General features: G+C 45.2%; 1 protein-coding gene across 1 annotated transcript in view; it reads left to right on the forward strand.

Annotated features, from left to right (window-relative positions):
• The window catches only part of ARHGAP42 (Rho GTPase activating protein 42), a 202,307-nt gene extending 198,901 nt beyond the window's left edge, over window positions 1–3,406 (forward strand). Inside the window, exon 25 of the transcript XR_013231712.1 lies at window positions 752–3,406. The gene's annotated coding sequence lies outside the window, so the exon portion shown is untranslated. The remainder of the gene's footprint in view (window positions 1–751) is intronic.
• The last annotated feature ends 12,723 nt before the right edge of the window (window positions 3,407–16,129 follow it).

The following is a 16,129-nucleotide window of genomic DNA, read 5'->3' on the forward strand; positions in this document are numbered from 1 at the left end:
ATGCACAAGATAGAGAAAGTGGATAGAACTTTTTCCCCCTTGCCCCGAATGCTAGAACTGGAGGACATTCAGTGAGGCTTATTGGCTGTAGCTCCACGACAGACAAAAGTACATATTTACACAGTGAGTGATTAGAAGGTGGAATTGGCCGCCAGAGGTTGGAGGGATGGCCACAGAAATAAACAGCTTTGAAAGTGGATTAGACAGTTTCACGGAGGATAGGTCTATCTGTCTACTAGGCACGGTGACTAAAAGGAAACTCCATTTTTAGAGGCAATCATCCTCCAAATACCAGTGCCGGAGTCAACATCAGGAGAAGGCCTTCAAGGTCTGTGGACTTCCAGAGGAAATGTTTGGGCCTTCTCCAGCAGGGCTCTTCTTATGTTTGGAAAGATTAGCAAAAAAGGGAGTCAGAATCAGAAGACATTTATCGGCATACAACAAAAGGGAGTCATTGGCTTAGATCTTACTCCTTTTCCCCACTGATAGCAGAGCTTGGAACCATCATAAAGAATCTCTTCCACCCATGGAAGATTTCACCATCAGCGGAACAAAGTGGTATGTTCAGAGTCAGCGAGCCCAAGCCCATGTGCATATGAAAAACAAGTAAATCAGCACACTTTGTAATTCCCTGTATTTGTACAATGAAGCCTATTAGCAACAACAGGATGCTATTTTTTTTCATTGGATTTCCATATTCTTTTGCTTTCATCTTTAGAGACTTATTTTTTATGTTTACCTTTAATTGTAGGATACGTAGCTAATTGCGTGGGGCAATGGCGCTCGAGAACACCCAGCTCACTGGCATTAAACGGCGGCCATCTTGCGATTATCTACCCACATGGAAACTGTAGTTCTGTCACGTGACTTTGTTAGTGACCTGAGTAATCATGAGGCTTATTTATCTTATTTATGACGATTCTGGCAAAGTCACCGTAAACAGCTTTGTCGTTTGGATTCGGCACCAGAAAATTCATTGCCGTAGATACATATGTTACCGTTTGGTGTCCCAAAGGACAGCCTAGGAGTACTGAGGTACAGGGAGTCTGGACTTTGTTGAAATCTTCCTCCCACCAACCAAAAAACTTATTATGGACCTTGGGCCAGTAGGATCCATACTCTTGTCTGAGGTGACTGGGAAAATACAGTGCTATAATGGGTAGCAACTGTGCTTTGGAAAGCATGGAGGATACATTTTTAATAAGCTACCAGTTCTAAAATGTTGAGCCGGGTCACAACAAATTACATAGAAGAGATGTTCAAGTATATCTCAGAATGTAAGATCTCTTACTATCCCCTATCTCAAATACGTAACTCCGGACAATTGAGCATGCCCTGGACCTGTTAGTACTGTGAACGCCAGCCAGCCTGCTTGCACAAGACTTTATTAGAAAAACATTAATTGGTGCCCGGTGGAATGTGGCAGGGTTTTCATTTAATTCCTCTGCATTTTTTATTTGAAAACAAATTCAACCTGGATAGGCTGAGGGTAGGTCTGGTGGGCCACAACCAGTAATTCCCGGGGAACACATGGGGGGTGGGATGTAGCACACTGGTGTCGTGTCAACCCAATGAAATCACTTTCAGTGTTTAAAAAATGAAAAGTGATGTCGTTGGTTGCTTTGGAGCAGTGGCAGCCAAACTGTTTCTCTCCAGATGTCCATGGACGTCTGGAGAGCCAGAGTTTGACCATTCCTGCTCTAGAATATACAAAATCTAGATCTTGTGGGGGAAGGGTTGGAATTCTGGAGAGTCTTATGTTGTCACTTCCTTCTTTTACTAAAGGGAATGGCACCGTGCCAATGTGATGCCAGCCTATGCCCCACTCAGTGTCCTCCCACCAGCCTCTGTGGTGCCAAAAGGCAAAGACCCAAGATGCTGGAAGATGTAGTGGGAGACCAGACACCCCTGACCGAGAGTCATTCCCCCACTTCATATCTTGCCCTCTCCAAACCATTTTGCATCCATGGGAACCCGGTCACTTCAACATGGCCTCCCAGTGCAAGGTGAAAAAGCAGCTGGGGGCAGTCATTTTGAGCAGGAAAAAAAAATGAAAATTGGGTGATGGTATAAGCAGCGTTTTTCTGTCCACCTTCCTTTTGTTCTTGCTGGCAAGTTGCCCAACCTGAGTTCATTCTTTAATAATATAACATGTTGTTTGAGCAGAGTTGACCGGTAACAGGAATGGGAACCTCCAGCAACCTCCATGTAAGAATAGTTTCTGGAGAGCAGTCCAGAAAGTAGAGTCTGCAGCAGAGGAACTAGGTTTGACCTACAAGGTTTTTGGCATATAAGATTCTGAGAGTCAAGGCTCCATCAGATATAAGTTGGAATGGAAATCCCTAAGCTCTGATATCCCCGTCAGAAGGGTGTTGCAAAGATAGCCTACAAAGGTACAATGCACCTCAGCCTACAAAGGTACAATGCACAATGTAACCGGCTTCATTAGAGCAGAGGATAAATGCTTATGGGCAGAAAATTAGCATCTGTCATGAGATAAGATTGTCCGTATTCAGCTCCCAACTGTGGGGGGGGGGGCATCTATTGTCCAGATTTATTTTTTAATGAACTCAACTTAAGCCATCCCTTGCTGTAATCTCTACTTGAAGCTTTTCTGAGAACTGTCACTTTTCGCAAAGTGTATTGTCCCAGACAATTTAAAAAAATTAACACAAAAAAAAACAAACACCCCAAACAAAAGAGATTTTAATCTTACATTACAGTCGCTGACCTAAGAGTGACAAGGATATCAGGGCTCAGGGATCTCCATTCCTGTTAGTACCTAAAGAAGGGAGCTTTGACTCTTGAAAGCTCAAAAAAGAAAATCGTGTTGTTTTCTAAAGTGCTATGGACTGGAATCTCGCTTGTGCAAGAACAGAATATACCTGTTTAGTGTAGTGGTTAGGAGTGTGGACTTCTAATCTGGCATGCCAGGTTCGATTCTGCGCTCCCCCACATGCAGCCAGCTGGGTGACCTTGGGCTCGCCACGGCATTGATAAAATTGTTCTTCTTTCTCAGTAATATCAGGGCTCTCTCAGCCTCACCCGCCCCACAGGGTGTCTGTTGTGGGGAGAGGAATGGGAAGGCGACTGTAAGCCACTTTGAGCCTCCTTCGGGTAAGGAAAAGCGGCATATAAGAACCAACTCTTCTTCTTCTTCTTCTTCTTCTTCTTCTTCTAAAATGTCATTTCCCACAATAAAACAGGAACGGTAATGTCCAACATCTGTTTTGTGGGACATGTTCAATCCAGATCTCCTTCCCCTTTCCGAATATCTGATTGGCCCTGTTGCTGGTTTCCATCAAGGTCTCCTCCTGCAAAGCTGGATTAGAGCAAGGACTTGTGCTGCAGAACCTTGCTTATCCACTCAGTTACTCATCCAACTCGGGATAAGAACAGAGAAGTCTGTTTCTATATTCATATGGCCTCTACCAAGCTTGGACCATTTGTGCTTTCTCCAGATATAACTTCACCTTATCATGGAATGACTTCTATTTTAATTTGAGAGCATGACGAAAAGGGTTTTTTGTTTTTCTAACTGAAGATTTGGGTCCCCTTGCCTAAACAACGGTGGTGTATAACAGGGGTAGTCAACTTGTGGTCTTCCAGATGTCCATGGACTACAATTCCCATGAGCCCCTGCCAGCAAATGCTGGCAGGAGCTCATGGGAATTGTAGTCCATGGACATCTGGAGGACCACAGGTTGACTACCCCTGGTGTATAATACGTCCTTCCAGCCACTGGAAACAAAGCTACAATATATTCTTGTCCTGAATGTGGCAGCATCCTATTATTTAAATGCTGTGTCACTCTAGTATTTCTCTCACCCCCCCCCCCCAAATGTGATGGTTTGTTCTGCTGGAAGGAGAGACACGCCTTGGTCAATATTTCAGAATGTTTCTCACCTCTGTCCACTATTAGAGAGATGAATAAGCCAGAAAAGCTGAACTGGTTGCACATCTGTGAATTCCGTTTAAATTAATGTCGAATGGGTTGTTTTCTGTAGGTACTGGAGTTAAATGGGTAGATATTATTTTGTATTTCTAATACTGGGAATGTGTATCCAATAATACAACAGTCAAATGTGTTTGATAACGTGTTACAAGTAAATTATGTTAAAGAACTTTATTTTGTTGTGGGTGTTTCTTTTTTGTAAGATCTGCACTCTGTATATACATACATATGTAAATAACCAATATGTAACGCGTAATATGCCTTTTCCTATGACCATAATGTGTTGTAATTTTTTACACCAAGAATGTAAGAAATATTTTTTAAAAATTAAAATTACCTATCTGCATACTGCTCCTGTTTGTTTTGCGTTAATTTATCGTTTTAAGCATAGGATGCTTACTACGTATATGACTTTACAAGCTGATAGAACTGTGGATAAAGAGGCCCTCGGTTCTGGGAATTGCTCAGTCATGGAGGAACATCAATTAATGTGCTTCCCTAAGCCTTTACTTGAAACTACCTTAGTGAGAAAATTGCGCTAGGAGGGTGTAAGTCCTTTCACCAATGGCAGGCCTCCTTTGGATCCAACTCATGGTACAAGTACTATAGAATGCCTTAGATCAGGTGTAGTCAACCGGTGGTCCTCCAGATGTTCATGAACTACAATTCCCATGAGCCCCCTGCCAGCAATGATTGCCGCTGCAGAGTCTGTAATCCATTTAACAGTAAATTATAACGTATCTCTCAGCTTTAAGCTCTCTATCTTGAGGCAATATTATTCCTACATGGGGCACGTGTTGGTTCGTCATCAGATCATTGAAGAAGTATTTGAAAACGGGGAAAAATATACCTAGGAGCCTGTTCTGATTGCCCGGAAATTATATGATTTATACACCAAACAAGAGTGGCTGTGAGACTTATCATTTTGGCCTGCTGATTTCGTTTTTCTCTGTGACATTCGGAAATCCTTTTCACCCACCTAATCTCAGAAAACAAGAACATCGTGACTAGCCTCAGGAAATGCAGTGGTCGGATCGGTTCATCCAAAATCCAGAAAGGCCTGTAAACTTCATGGGTGGATTCCCTTGTATGGAGGCTCTGCCTTAGATTTCCACTTTGTTCAGTAGCTAGGCCAAGCCTGTTCCCGTTTTGAGCCAACCTTATACAGCAAGGAAGCCAACGCTCACTTGCTCGACTTAAGCCTCGTCTGAAGGGCCCTACCTCCGGTCTTGCCAACGGCTTCAGTTAACAAAGCACAGGCTTTAGAGGATAGCCGGTAGTGCTCCGGTCGAAATCACCCAGAGTGTCAGGAAGAGTGAAAAGCTGGCTAACAGGGTTGAAATGAAAAGCATCTGCAGGCAAAGATTTATTCAGATCGGGCCTGTAGGGATAATAGAAACCCAGAATATGCAACAGAATTCCACAAAACTATCAGCCTGACATATGAACATTTGAGGAACTCCAGGCTCCACGAGAGAACATCGCAAAGCCCTGTCTAATCATATCCTGGGAATGGATTCAAGACCTGCTTATCTCCCATCCCAGGAGACTCAGCAATGTCAGTGGATTCATCTCCATCTTATGAGGATGTATGATACAATGACGAGCTGATGGTTTAAAGCAGGAAGATTAATGATTGGCCCTCAGTGGGGGAGTGCCCTCTCACTATTGGGTGCCTATCTGCCACTGAGGGCCAATTGTTTTACCCAGTGCGTTGTCACGGACACAAACAGGGGCCCTGGCACATTTGAAGGAGGCCACAGACTTAAAAATGTGAGAAAGGGAGCCCAGAGGGTTTAGGGGGGGGGGGGGCTGGTAACTGAACTCATGAAATACCATTTTTGTCATAGATACAAATTCGTAGCCATGTTGGTCTGAAGCAGCACAATAAGATCAGAGTCCAGTGGCACCTTTAAGACCAACAAAGATTTATTCAGGACGTCATTAATTGCTAGAAAGTTCAACCTTCGTCAAAGGAAAGAAAAAGCAATTGTGTAACCCATTCCTTTGTGTGTGCTTGAATTAATGCATTTAAGAAAAAAAATGAATGCACATGATTCGGTTCTAGGAATCTGTCTTGTGTATACATAAGGCATGGTACGTCGAGTATAATTAGTTCACTCTTAGCTTAGGCCTTTTTTAGCCCAGTTCATTGCGCAAGCACCAAACGCAAGGATCCTGTTAAGCCTGACAGATGATTAAACTTTCATTTCCTAATCTTTTAAGAAGTTTTTTCCAAGTTGTCGGAATGTTCAGGTTTTCTTAGTGTCCAATAATGAATTATTTTGTCTAGCTGTTCGTGTTGTGTTGTGTCCTTGCCTGACGGAGGGCCCTGGAACCCAAGAACAGCCCTGGCCAAAAAACACATTGAAAATGGCTAGTTTAAAGAGGAGGTCATTCATCCATTCCATGCTGCGAAACAGTGGTTTTCTTTTTCTCCTCCTCCTCAAACAGCTGACTTCCCAGGAAAGTACACAGGTCCCCTCATATTCTGCAAGCCACTTTACATGCTCCATAGAAGGAGCACAAGATGTAGAAGTGACTTTTTGCTACTTCTAGTAACATTGTTAAACACAGTTGCTTACGTGGTATACCAAAATTGCAAAGAGAAATTCCTCTTTCAGGATGCCTCTTGTGGCGCAGAGTGTTAAGGCAGCAGTCATGCTGTCTGAAGCTGTCTGCCCATGAGGCTGGGAGTTCAATCCCAGCAGCCAGCTCAAGGTTGACTCAGCCTTCCATCCTTCCGAGGTCAGTAAAATGAGTACCCAGCTTGCTGGGGGGTAAACGGTAATGACTGGGAAAGGCACTGTCAAACCACCCCGTATTGAGTCTGCCAAGAAAACGCTAGAGGGCATCACCCCAAGGGTCAGACATGACTCGGTGCTTGCACAGGGGATACCTTTACCTTTAAGAGGAATCAGTAGCTTTACAGGAAATTCCACCCGGCATAACAATGCTAGCTTGTCTCCCACTATTTCTATTTTGCGAAGTTGTTCTCAGTCTGAGAATCCCCTTTACACACACTTAAGTGTCAGGAGTGCCAGTGCTTCTATGGTTATTCTCATGGCGATTTGATGCAACATCTGTTGGAAATTCACTCACTGGGTATGTAAAATATTGTGGCCTGATGATGAATTGCATGGGCAGAAGTCTTGACACCAGGTGTCCCCAGCCTTGTTGAGTCTGTAGGCCCTTACGGGATTTTCAGGAAGATCTGGGAGTGACCTCTGCCAGGAGAACCGGGACTGCAGGTGTGCAATTGCAAAAGATGGGGAGAGTTCACGCCAAGTTTCCTCCTAGGATGAGGGCAGCCGTTAATTACCTGGCTCATCTTACAGACCCCATGGTGACGACTTCTGAAGTGTCTTCTGCTCCAGTGAGGCAAAAGAAAGCCAATATGGCTCCTTGCACTGGGAAGAGGTGTTAAGGAAAGACATGGATGCCAGAAAACACATTAATGGACATTGTGGCATTCAAGAGCACTGTTCTACATGTTCCAGGACCTACATGGGAGAAACTGCAGATGCCATTTACAGTATTTGCTGGCGTATAAGACTACTTTTTTCCCCTGAAAAACATGCCTCCAAGTGGGGGAGTCGTCCTATATGCCGGGTGCACTTCAGTTGGGATAGACAGAGCTGCCCATAGTGGCCCATAGTACTGTAATGTAATGTCACAAACTCTATATTTTGAGTGGAAATGTTGGGGGGTCGTCTTATACGCCCAATCGTCTTATACGCTGGCAAATACGGTAATTCTCACCACTAAAAGGTACATGCAAAGGCCATCAGATTGACATCTGGATTAAGTAGTGTTCAACCAGGACACACACACCCCTTTCAGTACAAGAGATATCTGAGGTACCGGGAGAAGCATGTGTGTCCATGAAAGTTTATACCTTGAATAAAACTGTGTTGGTCTTAAAGATGCCACTGGACTCCAACTTTCTTCTACTAGGTATAGTTAGTTTACTTCATTTGCAGTATGTTGGAAAGGGTTGCCATAGTGGTCTTACACAAGCATGAGTTTTGCAGGCAGTGGTAGCTCTGTCCGTTGGCCATCCTCAGCCTATGACAGCATCTCCAAACAAATCAGAAAAGAAAATCAAGGCACAATTGTGAGAACCACCCATTCCATAGGACCAGAGCAGGAAGGGAAGGTCAGAGGTGAATGAAACGTCTAATATTGTCTTCAAATTGAAATATGGCCTTAAATTCTTCAGCCATGGTGTCAGGCCTACTGGCTTTCCATTGTCCTTACCGTAACGAACTCAAATAGATAACTAAGCCAGCAGGAGTCCCTTTGCCAAAGATCAGGGTGTACTTTTTAACATAAACAGCAAAGGATTCATGGGAGCCTCCTGTGACCTTGCCTGTCTGCAGAAAGGAGTCTCTATTCGTGTTGAAGGCTGAGAAAGTCTACTGCCAGCTTAGCTGAGGAGTTAATTAGCCAGATTTACTCTGCTGCCCCATGTTTTACATGCCATCATTGCAAATACATTAGGTGTTTCCTTATAAGGGATCGGACTCCAACTGAGGAAGGAGAAATATAAGCAGATTTGGGGGGGGGCTGTTTTCTTCCTGCAAAGACCCTTGGACATGAGATCCATAATCGAGGGTTGCATATTTTGCCTCTGAATGGCTTTCTGTAAGGGAATGCCAAATAAGTGTATATTCCGTATATTTTTTTAAATTTTCATTGTGGGTGATCAGAATCTTGGGAATTTCAGCAGCAACCGGAGCCTAAAAGATCAGTGCTAGGAATGAATTTGTGTTACGAACACTAGCTTCATACTGAACAGTATAAACATTCAGAAATTCCAAAGGAAAACAGAACTTTGAAAGGAGTCAAACAACCATCTCTCTCATATCAAGCTCACCAACTTTCATTCTTTTGCTGTCAAATCACAGCTGGCTTATGGCGACCCCGTAGGGATTCCGAGGCAAGAGACGTTGAGAAGTGATTTGGCTGCCTCTGCATAGCGACCCTAGACTTCTCTGGTGTTCTCCCATCCAACCAGTGCTTAGCATGGTGGTTTTAAATGTGTGCATTGGACCAGATCCACTACATGTGAGTATCAAATTTTTGGACACACATCGCTACTAGGTGGACTTGAGTTTATCCTATCCTCTCCAGGAGGAGAGGTCATTCTGGATATTTTTCAACTTGCAGCAGAAGCCATTAGAGGTAATCAGGGCTGTTTGTAGCAGGGAATAAGGGCTCGTTTGGGCGGCTCTGTCTCTCTGTCTCAGTCTCTGTCTCTCCCTCTCAGCAGGAGCCATAGCAGGTAATCAGGGCTCGTTTGTGGTTTGGCAGGGCTCTCTGTGTCTCTGTATCTCTCTCTCAGGCGTCTGAAAGCAAAGTGGCTAGCATCCAGGGAAGGAGGGCGGGAGCTGTAGGGGCAGGACCAATCAGTGTGCGGCCAGCTTTGCTGCACCCTGATTGGCCCTATTCCAACTCGGACACCCCAGACTCATTCCACCCCTCAGGCTGTTTCACAAATATTAAGAGGAACAATAGATAAGGATGAAATGATTACTCTATTCCTGCAATCACTTCACTGCCCTGATGCGTCCAATGTCTTGTCCTGGGGGAGCTGTTCTTCACAAATGCACAAAACAGAATTGTTCAGGAGGACATTTTTATAGGAAGAACAGGTCTATATCATAAGAGATTGGTCCAGGTCTTAGGTTTCTACTTCTGTAAATACCATGTTCTGCATTGTTTAACTTCTCACACTCAGTATGTTTAGTCAGATGGCAGCTTTGTTCAAATTTCTGCATTCTGCTCTCGCTGTTTGCTTACTGGACAAACCATTCTAGTGACTGCACTGGTTTGCACTGTGTAATCCCGCCTGAGTCTCAGAGAGAAAAGCAAGCATTAAATAAACAAACAGCAGGTGCATTCGAAGAAGGGCACATCAGCAGTTCACATTTTAGCTAAATAAATGCACAGTGAACATCGGGAACAGGGGAGCCATTTCACATGAGAGACACTTTTTGGTTCATCATGTGGGGCTTCTTTAGAAGACTATCTGGAAACTTCCATGGGTCCAAAATATGTAAGCCTGGCCAAACACAGAGGGAAACAGCACGATCCAGCAGGTTTCCTCTAGACGAAAGGGGAGAGAGCAATCGAACCATGCAGCAGCACTTCATACAATGGAAAGGGTACAGAGGAGAGCGACGAGGATGATCTGGGGCCAAGGGACCAAGCCCTGTGAAGATAGGTTGAGGGACTTGGGAATGTTCAGCCTGGAGAAAAGGAGGTTGAGAGGGGACATGATAGCCCTCTTTAAGTATTTGAAAGGTTGTCACTTGGAGGAGGGCAGGATGCTGTTCCCGTTGGCTGCAGAGGAGAGGACACGCAGTAATGGGTTTAAACTACAAGTACAACGATATAGGCTAGACATCAGGAAAAAGTTTTTCACAGTCAGAGTAGTTCAGCAGTGGAATAGGCTGCCTAAGGAGGTGGTGAGCTCCCCCTCACTGGCAGTCTTCAAGCAAAGGTTGGATGCACACTTTTCTTGGATGCTTTAGGGTGCTTAGGGCTAATCCTGCGTTGAGCAGGGGGTTGGACTAGATGGCCTGTGTGGCCCCTTCCAACTCTTATGATTCTATGATTCTATACAGAGATCAACTACTTCCTTCAAATGGAATTCTTCACATCCATCAAATTGTTCCACAACTGAAGGGGTGTTTCTGATAGGCATTCCCGGATTTTTCTCAGCTTCTGATTTTTGCAATTCGCCTAAACATTAAATATTTTACCACCCAGTACTCCTCACATAGGTAGTTATGGAGGTGCGGAAAAAAAAAACAATTGTTTTTAAGGTTTAAAGCTCCCTTTGTCAGATAAAAGCACGATCGGACATTGCAGAATCCTTAAATCCCACCCTGAAGGTGGGAGCGGAAGTGCAAAGAGGGAGTCCAGCCACAGAGTTGCAATGCAGGATGTATTCAAATGAGTAGCCGTGTTGGTCTGAAGTAGCACAATGACATCAGAGTCCAGTAGCACCTTTAAGACCAACAAAGATTTATTCAGGGTGTGGGCTTTCGAGCACTCGAAAGCCCACACCCTGAATAAATCTTTGTTGATCTTAAAGGTGCTATTGGACTCTGGTTTTATAATGCCGGATGTAATCAGCTTGAGTAGAGCTTTTTTTCCCGTGCATAAAATGCTGTCAAGCTACAGTTGACTTAGGGTCAAAAACCTCATGGGGTTTTTTCAAGGCAAGAGATGTACAGAATAAATTTGACATTGCCTGCCTATGTGGAGCAGCCATAAACTTCCTTATTGGTCTCCCATCCAAGCAACAACTAGGGCTGACCCTGATTAACTCCCGAGATCTGACAGGACTGAGCTAACCTGGGCCCTAGAGGGGCCTCCTCTCCACGTGCCACCCAACTCTTTCACCCCTTCTTAACCATCCATACTGTGGATTCAGGTTCTAACTGCTTCGGACCCTCTGTTTTAGAGACACCAGTCAGAGACTTAAATCTACAAAAAAAAAAAAAAAAAAAAGCAGCTCTCTTTTCAAAGAATTCCTCCCCACTCGATCATTCGAAGAAAAGGGGGGAGGGGGCAAAAGAATGACATTAAAAACAAATGCCGTGCTCAACACTAGGTCGACCTGACACGAAACAGCGCAGGCCGAATAAATCTAATAAGCTGTCGGTTCAGGCTTAGCCCGACAAAACTTTAAGCTTGTAAGCCGTGAAAAGAGGGACCAAATTTGACTGTTGGGCTGAGTTTGACAGCCTCACGGAGCCCGTGGAAGGAGACACCAGCTGCTTGTGGGGTGAGGAGAGAGATCTGTTTCATAACGCAAACAAGCCCTGTGTCACTTCTGCTGCGTTGAGAGGGTGCCTGCGTGCAAAGGGGAAGCTTGTCAGGTTTGAGAGGGGAGGGATCTGAATTCAAATAGTTGTTAAGGCCCACCAGCTGTTACCCCAACTTCATCACGGAGATAAAATGGGATGACGAGGAGAGAGGGAAGAGAGAGGCTGGGATGTGGTTTGGTAGGAGCATGCATCTTGTGCACAAAGCATGTCTAATACCCAACTAAGGAGCACCAAGTATTCAAACGGAGGCTTCATTACCCAACCATCATTTCCAGTCAGAACAGACAATTCCAAGCTGGAGAGATCTGACATTGTTAATTCCACCGGGCAGGGGAGAAATCTCTCATTCCCCTCACATTCCCTCCCTCACAGCTGAGAGTAGGGTGGTCGACCTCCAGGTGGACAGCTGGAGATCTCCTTAGATGTTTTCCCCTTCTTCAATATTGTTCCGGAAGTTCTATGTATCTTTCCCATTCCACTCTGGTTCTCTGTACACTGCCCAGAGATGTCACAGTGAGGGGTGGTATATAAATGGAATTCATGGATGGATGGATGGATGGATGGATGGATGGATGGATGGATGGATGGATGGATGGATGGAGGAATGGATGGATGGATATTAAATTACAAGCCATCTCCAGATGACAGAGATCAGTTCGTCTGGAGAAAGCAGCTGCTCTGAAAAGTACACTCTATGAGAATTTCATTCCATTGAAGTTGCTTGCCTCCCCAAACTCATATGAACATAAGAGACCAGGCCAATGGCCCATCCAGTCCAACACTTTTTGTCACACAGTGGCTAAAGCTCAGGTGCCATCAGGAGGTCGGCCAGCAGGGCCAGAACTCCAGAAGCCCTCCCATTCTCCCCCCACCCCAAGCACTAAGAATATGGAGCATCATTGCCCCAGGCATAGTGTTCTATCTGTACCTTGTGTTTAATAGTCACTGAAGGACCTCTGCTCTGTATTATTATTATTATTATTATTATTATTATTATTATTATTATATTTGTTACTCGTCTCTCCCCGGAGGCTCGGCGAGTTACAGCAGATAAAAACCCCAGTGAAAACCCATGCAATAAAATCACAGAACAACAATAAACATAGTTAAACACAAAGATGTGGCAAAAACACATAAACCTAAACTAACCCACCCCCCAATACCCATCTGGGGGGGGAGATAAGGGTGCCAGTTGGTCTTCACTACTGCTGCTACAGATGCAATGGGGAGGGGCCCAGATCGACCTTGCGGCCTAGCCTCATCCAACGACCTGGCGGAAGAGCTTCGTTTTGCAGGCCCTGCACCCTGGCAGACGAATCGGTTCCTTCTAGACTATCCTTCTGTACCACTATATCATAGAATCCTAGAGTTGGAAGGGGCCATACGGGCCATCTAGTCCAACCCCCTGCTCAACGCAGGATCAGCCCAAAGCATCCTAAAGCATCCAAGAAAAGCGTGTATCCAACCTTTGCTTGAAGACTGCCAGTAAACGGGAGCACGTATCTGGTGAACAAAACATGTTGGGTCTAACTAAGGAGAACCAAGTATTCAAACAGAGGCTTCATTACCCAACCATCATTTCCAGTCAGAACAGACAATTCCAAGCTAGAGAGATCTGACATTGTTAATTCCACCGGGCCGGGGAGAAATCTCTCATTTCCCTCACATTCCCTCCCTCACAGCTGAGAGTAGGGTGGTCGACCTCCGGGTGGAACATTGAAAGCTCCCGCAGGGCCCGTAGCGCTCATTCCACCAGGTCGGGGCCAGGACCGAAAAGGCCCTGGTCGAGGTCAGGCGCGTTTCTCTGGGGCCGGGAACGATCATTAGATCCGTACCCGCAGAGTGTAAAGCCCTGCGGGGGGCATATCCTTCTTGGGCTCCACTCCCCAAAATCTCCAATATTTCCCAGCCCAAAGCTGGCAGCCCTAACTGGCACGTTTCAGCCATTTTGAAATCATAAGTAGTCAACATATCACTATCAAGTGAATGTTATACAGACAACTGATGATTTTAAAAGCGGTAAAAAGCCTGCCTTGGTGGTGGTGATGGTGGTGATGGAGGAAACTTGTGGGTAGCAGAGAAAACTCTGCCACATCTAGCGTTGGACGTGGGCCAGGAGGTGCAGAAATGTCCCCCTTCCCTTCTATGCCTTCTCCAGACTTCCTTTCAGAATCATATTTGGTTGTTCTATCGCAGACTCGCACAGCTCCCCTCTTAAATCAACTTCACGGAAGGCACCACCTTCAGCTGCATGGAGAGAATCTCCATCAGCCTCATGAGAAAAAAGCAAACTTGCATCCCACATGGCAAGTAGAAACAGATCAACGAGAAGCTCTCTGAACTGGCCATTTCCATAAGGAGCCCACTCGTTTACTGGGACTTTGGCCAAAGAAAGCAAGCTGTCTGCAACTCACAACTCATCTCCCTGAAGGAGAAACAGAAAGACAAGAAACGTCTCAGCCTCTTGCATGCCAGAAGCCACGACAACAACTGCAATACTGTCAGCCTCTCACAACACACCCTCACCCTGGCAGACGAATCGGTTCCTTCTAGACTATCCTTCTGCTCCACTAAATCATAGAATCATAGAGTTGGAAGGGGCCATATAGGCCATCTAGTCCAACCCCCTGCTCAACGCAGGATCAGCCCTAAGCATCCAAGAAAAGTGTGTATCCAGCCTTTGCTTGAAGACTGCCAGTGAGGGGGAGCTCACCACCTCCTCAGGCAGCCTATTCCACTGCTGAACTACTCTGACTGTGAAATTTTTTTTCCTGATATCTAGCCTATATCGTGGTACTTGTAGTTTAAACCCATTACTGCGTGTCCTTTCCTCTGCAGCCAATGGGAACAGCATCCTGCCCCCCTCCAAGTGACAACCTTTCAAATACTTAAAGAGGGCTATCATGTCCCCTCTCAACCTCCTTTTCTCCAGGCTGAATATTCCCAAATCCCTCAACCTATCTTCATAGGGCCTGGTCCAGACAGATGATACAGCATCTAGCCTGAAAATCTTGTTAGTCTTTAAGGGCAGCATTTTTCAACTTATGGAGGAACCCCTGAAATGCTTTTCTGATTTCGAGGAACCCCGGAAGTGCTACCATGTGGACATGCCTCCCCGCCATGCCCCTCGGAAGTGATGTCACCCAGACGCTCCATTGGATGTGACCAGGCCACTCCCACATCACAGGAAGTTATTGCCAGGTTCCCCTTCTTTTCCTGCATCCACAGACGTTTGCCTGTCATGTACTAATGTAATGACCGCATTCCTAGTTACCAGCCTCCAGGTGAGGCCTGGAGATCTCCAAGAACCCCAGCTGATCTGCATGATTAGGGTTCTAGTTGGTGGCTGGAGATCTCCCTCAATTACAAGTGATCTCCCAGAGATGGAGATCAGTTCAGCCAGTTGGGAATCCCTTCTCTATGGTGCTACTGGACTCAAATCCAGGTGTCCCTTTCAGCATGCTTTTTCAGGAAAGAGGTTGGGGGAAACTTCAGTGAAGCCAGAGAAAACCCAGAATGTTGGCAGAAGTCAACATAGATCAAGAAGTTCTAAAGAAGTGAGCAGTGACAACAGTCACAAATTTCATTCATCTTTAAGGTACTACTGGACTCTTGCTCTTTTCTATTAAATCTGTGGCGAATGAAGAGTAAGGGTTGTGTGGGGTTGCAACTTTGGTATATTATTCCAGGTACATTATTCCAGTGGGTAGCGATCCATCTGCCAAGTTCCTCTTGCAACCACATTATCACTGGCAGTCTTCAAGCAAAGGTTGGAGACACACTTTTCTTGGATTCTTTAGGATGCTTTGGGCTGATCCTGCGTTGAGCAGGGGGTTGGACTAGATGGCCTGTATGGCCCCTTCCAACTCTATGGTTCTATGATTCTATTATTATTGAACGCGTGCAGGTGGACAGCGGTTTCTGGTGCCTGGCCCACACTCAATATAGTGTGTGCATTGACTACAAGATTACAAAGGAACAGAAGTTTTCTAACTTTACTAGTGTGTTCAGGTGGGTAGCCGTGTTGGTCTGAAGCAGCCGAACAACGTTCTGTGCAAGTAATACGGTTGAACTGCACAAGATTGTTTTATGACCTTACTTGGCTAAATGACTGAGACTTTGATTTATATTGCTGCAGGTAGCTTATTGTAAGTAGGATCTGATTATGTCATTTCTGTTCTGCTTAGTGTGTCATGTTAATACTTGCAGGCTTCAGTTCGTTCCAGTGGTTCTAGACATCTAAAACTCTAATGCAGCCTTTTCTCAACTTTTTTACCATTGAGAAACCCCTAAAACACTCTTCAGGCTTCAAGGAACACAAGACGTAGCA

This window comes from Paroedura picta, chromosome 6 (assembly GCF_049243985.1).
Source record: "Paroedura picta isolate Pp20150507F chromosome 6, Ppicta_v3.0, whole genome shotgun sequence".
In the NCBI taxonomy this organism is placed as follows: Eukaryota; Metazoa; Chordata; class Lepidosauria; order Squamata; family Gekkonidae; genus Paroedura; species Paroedura picta.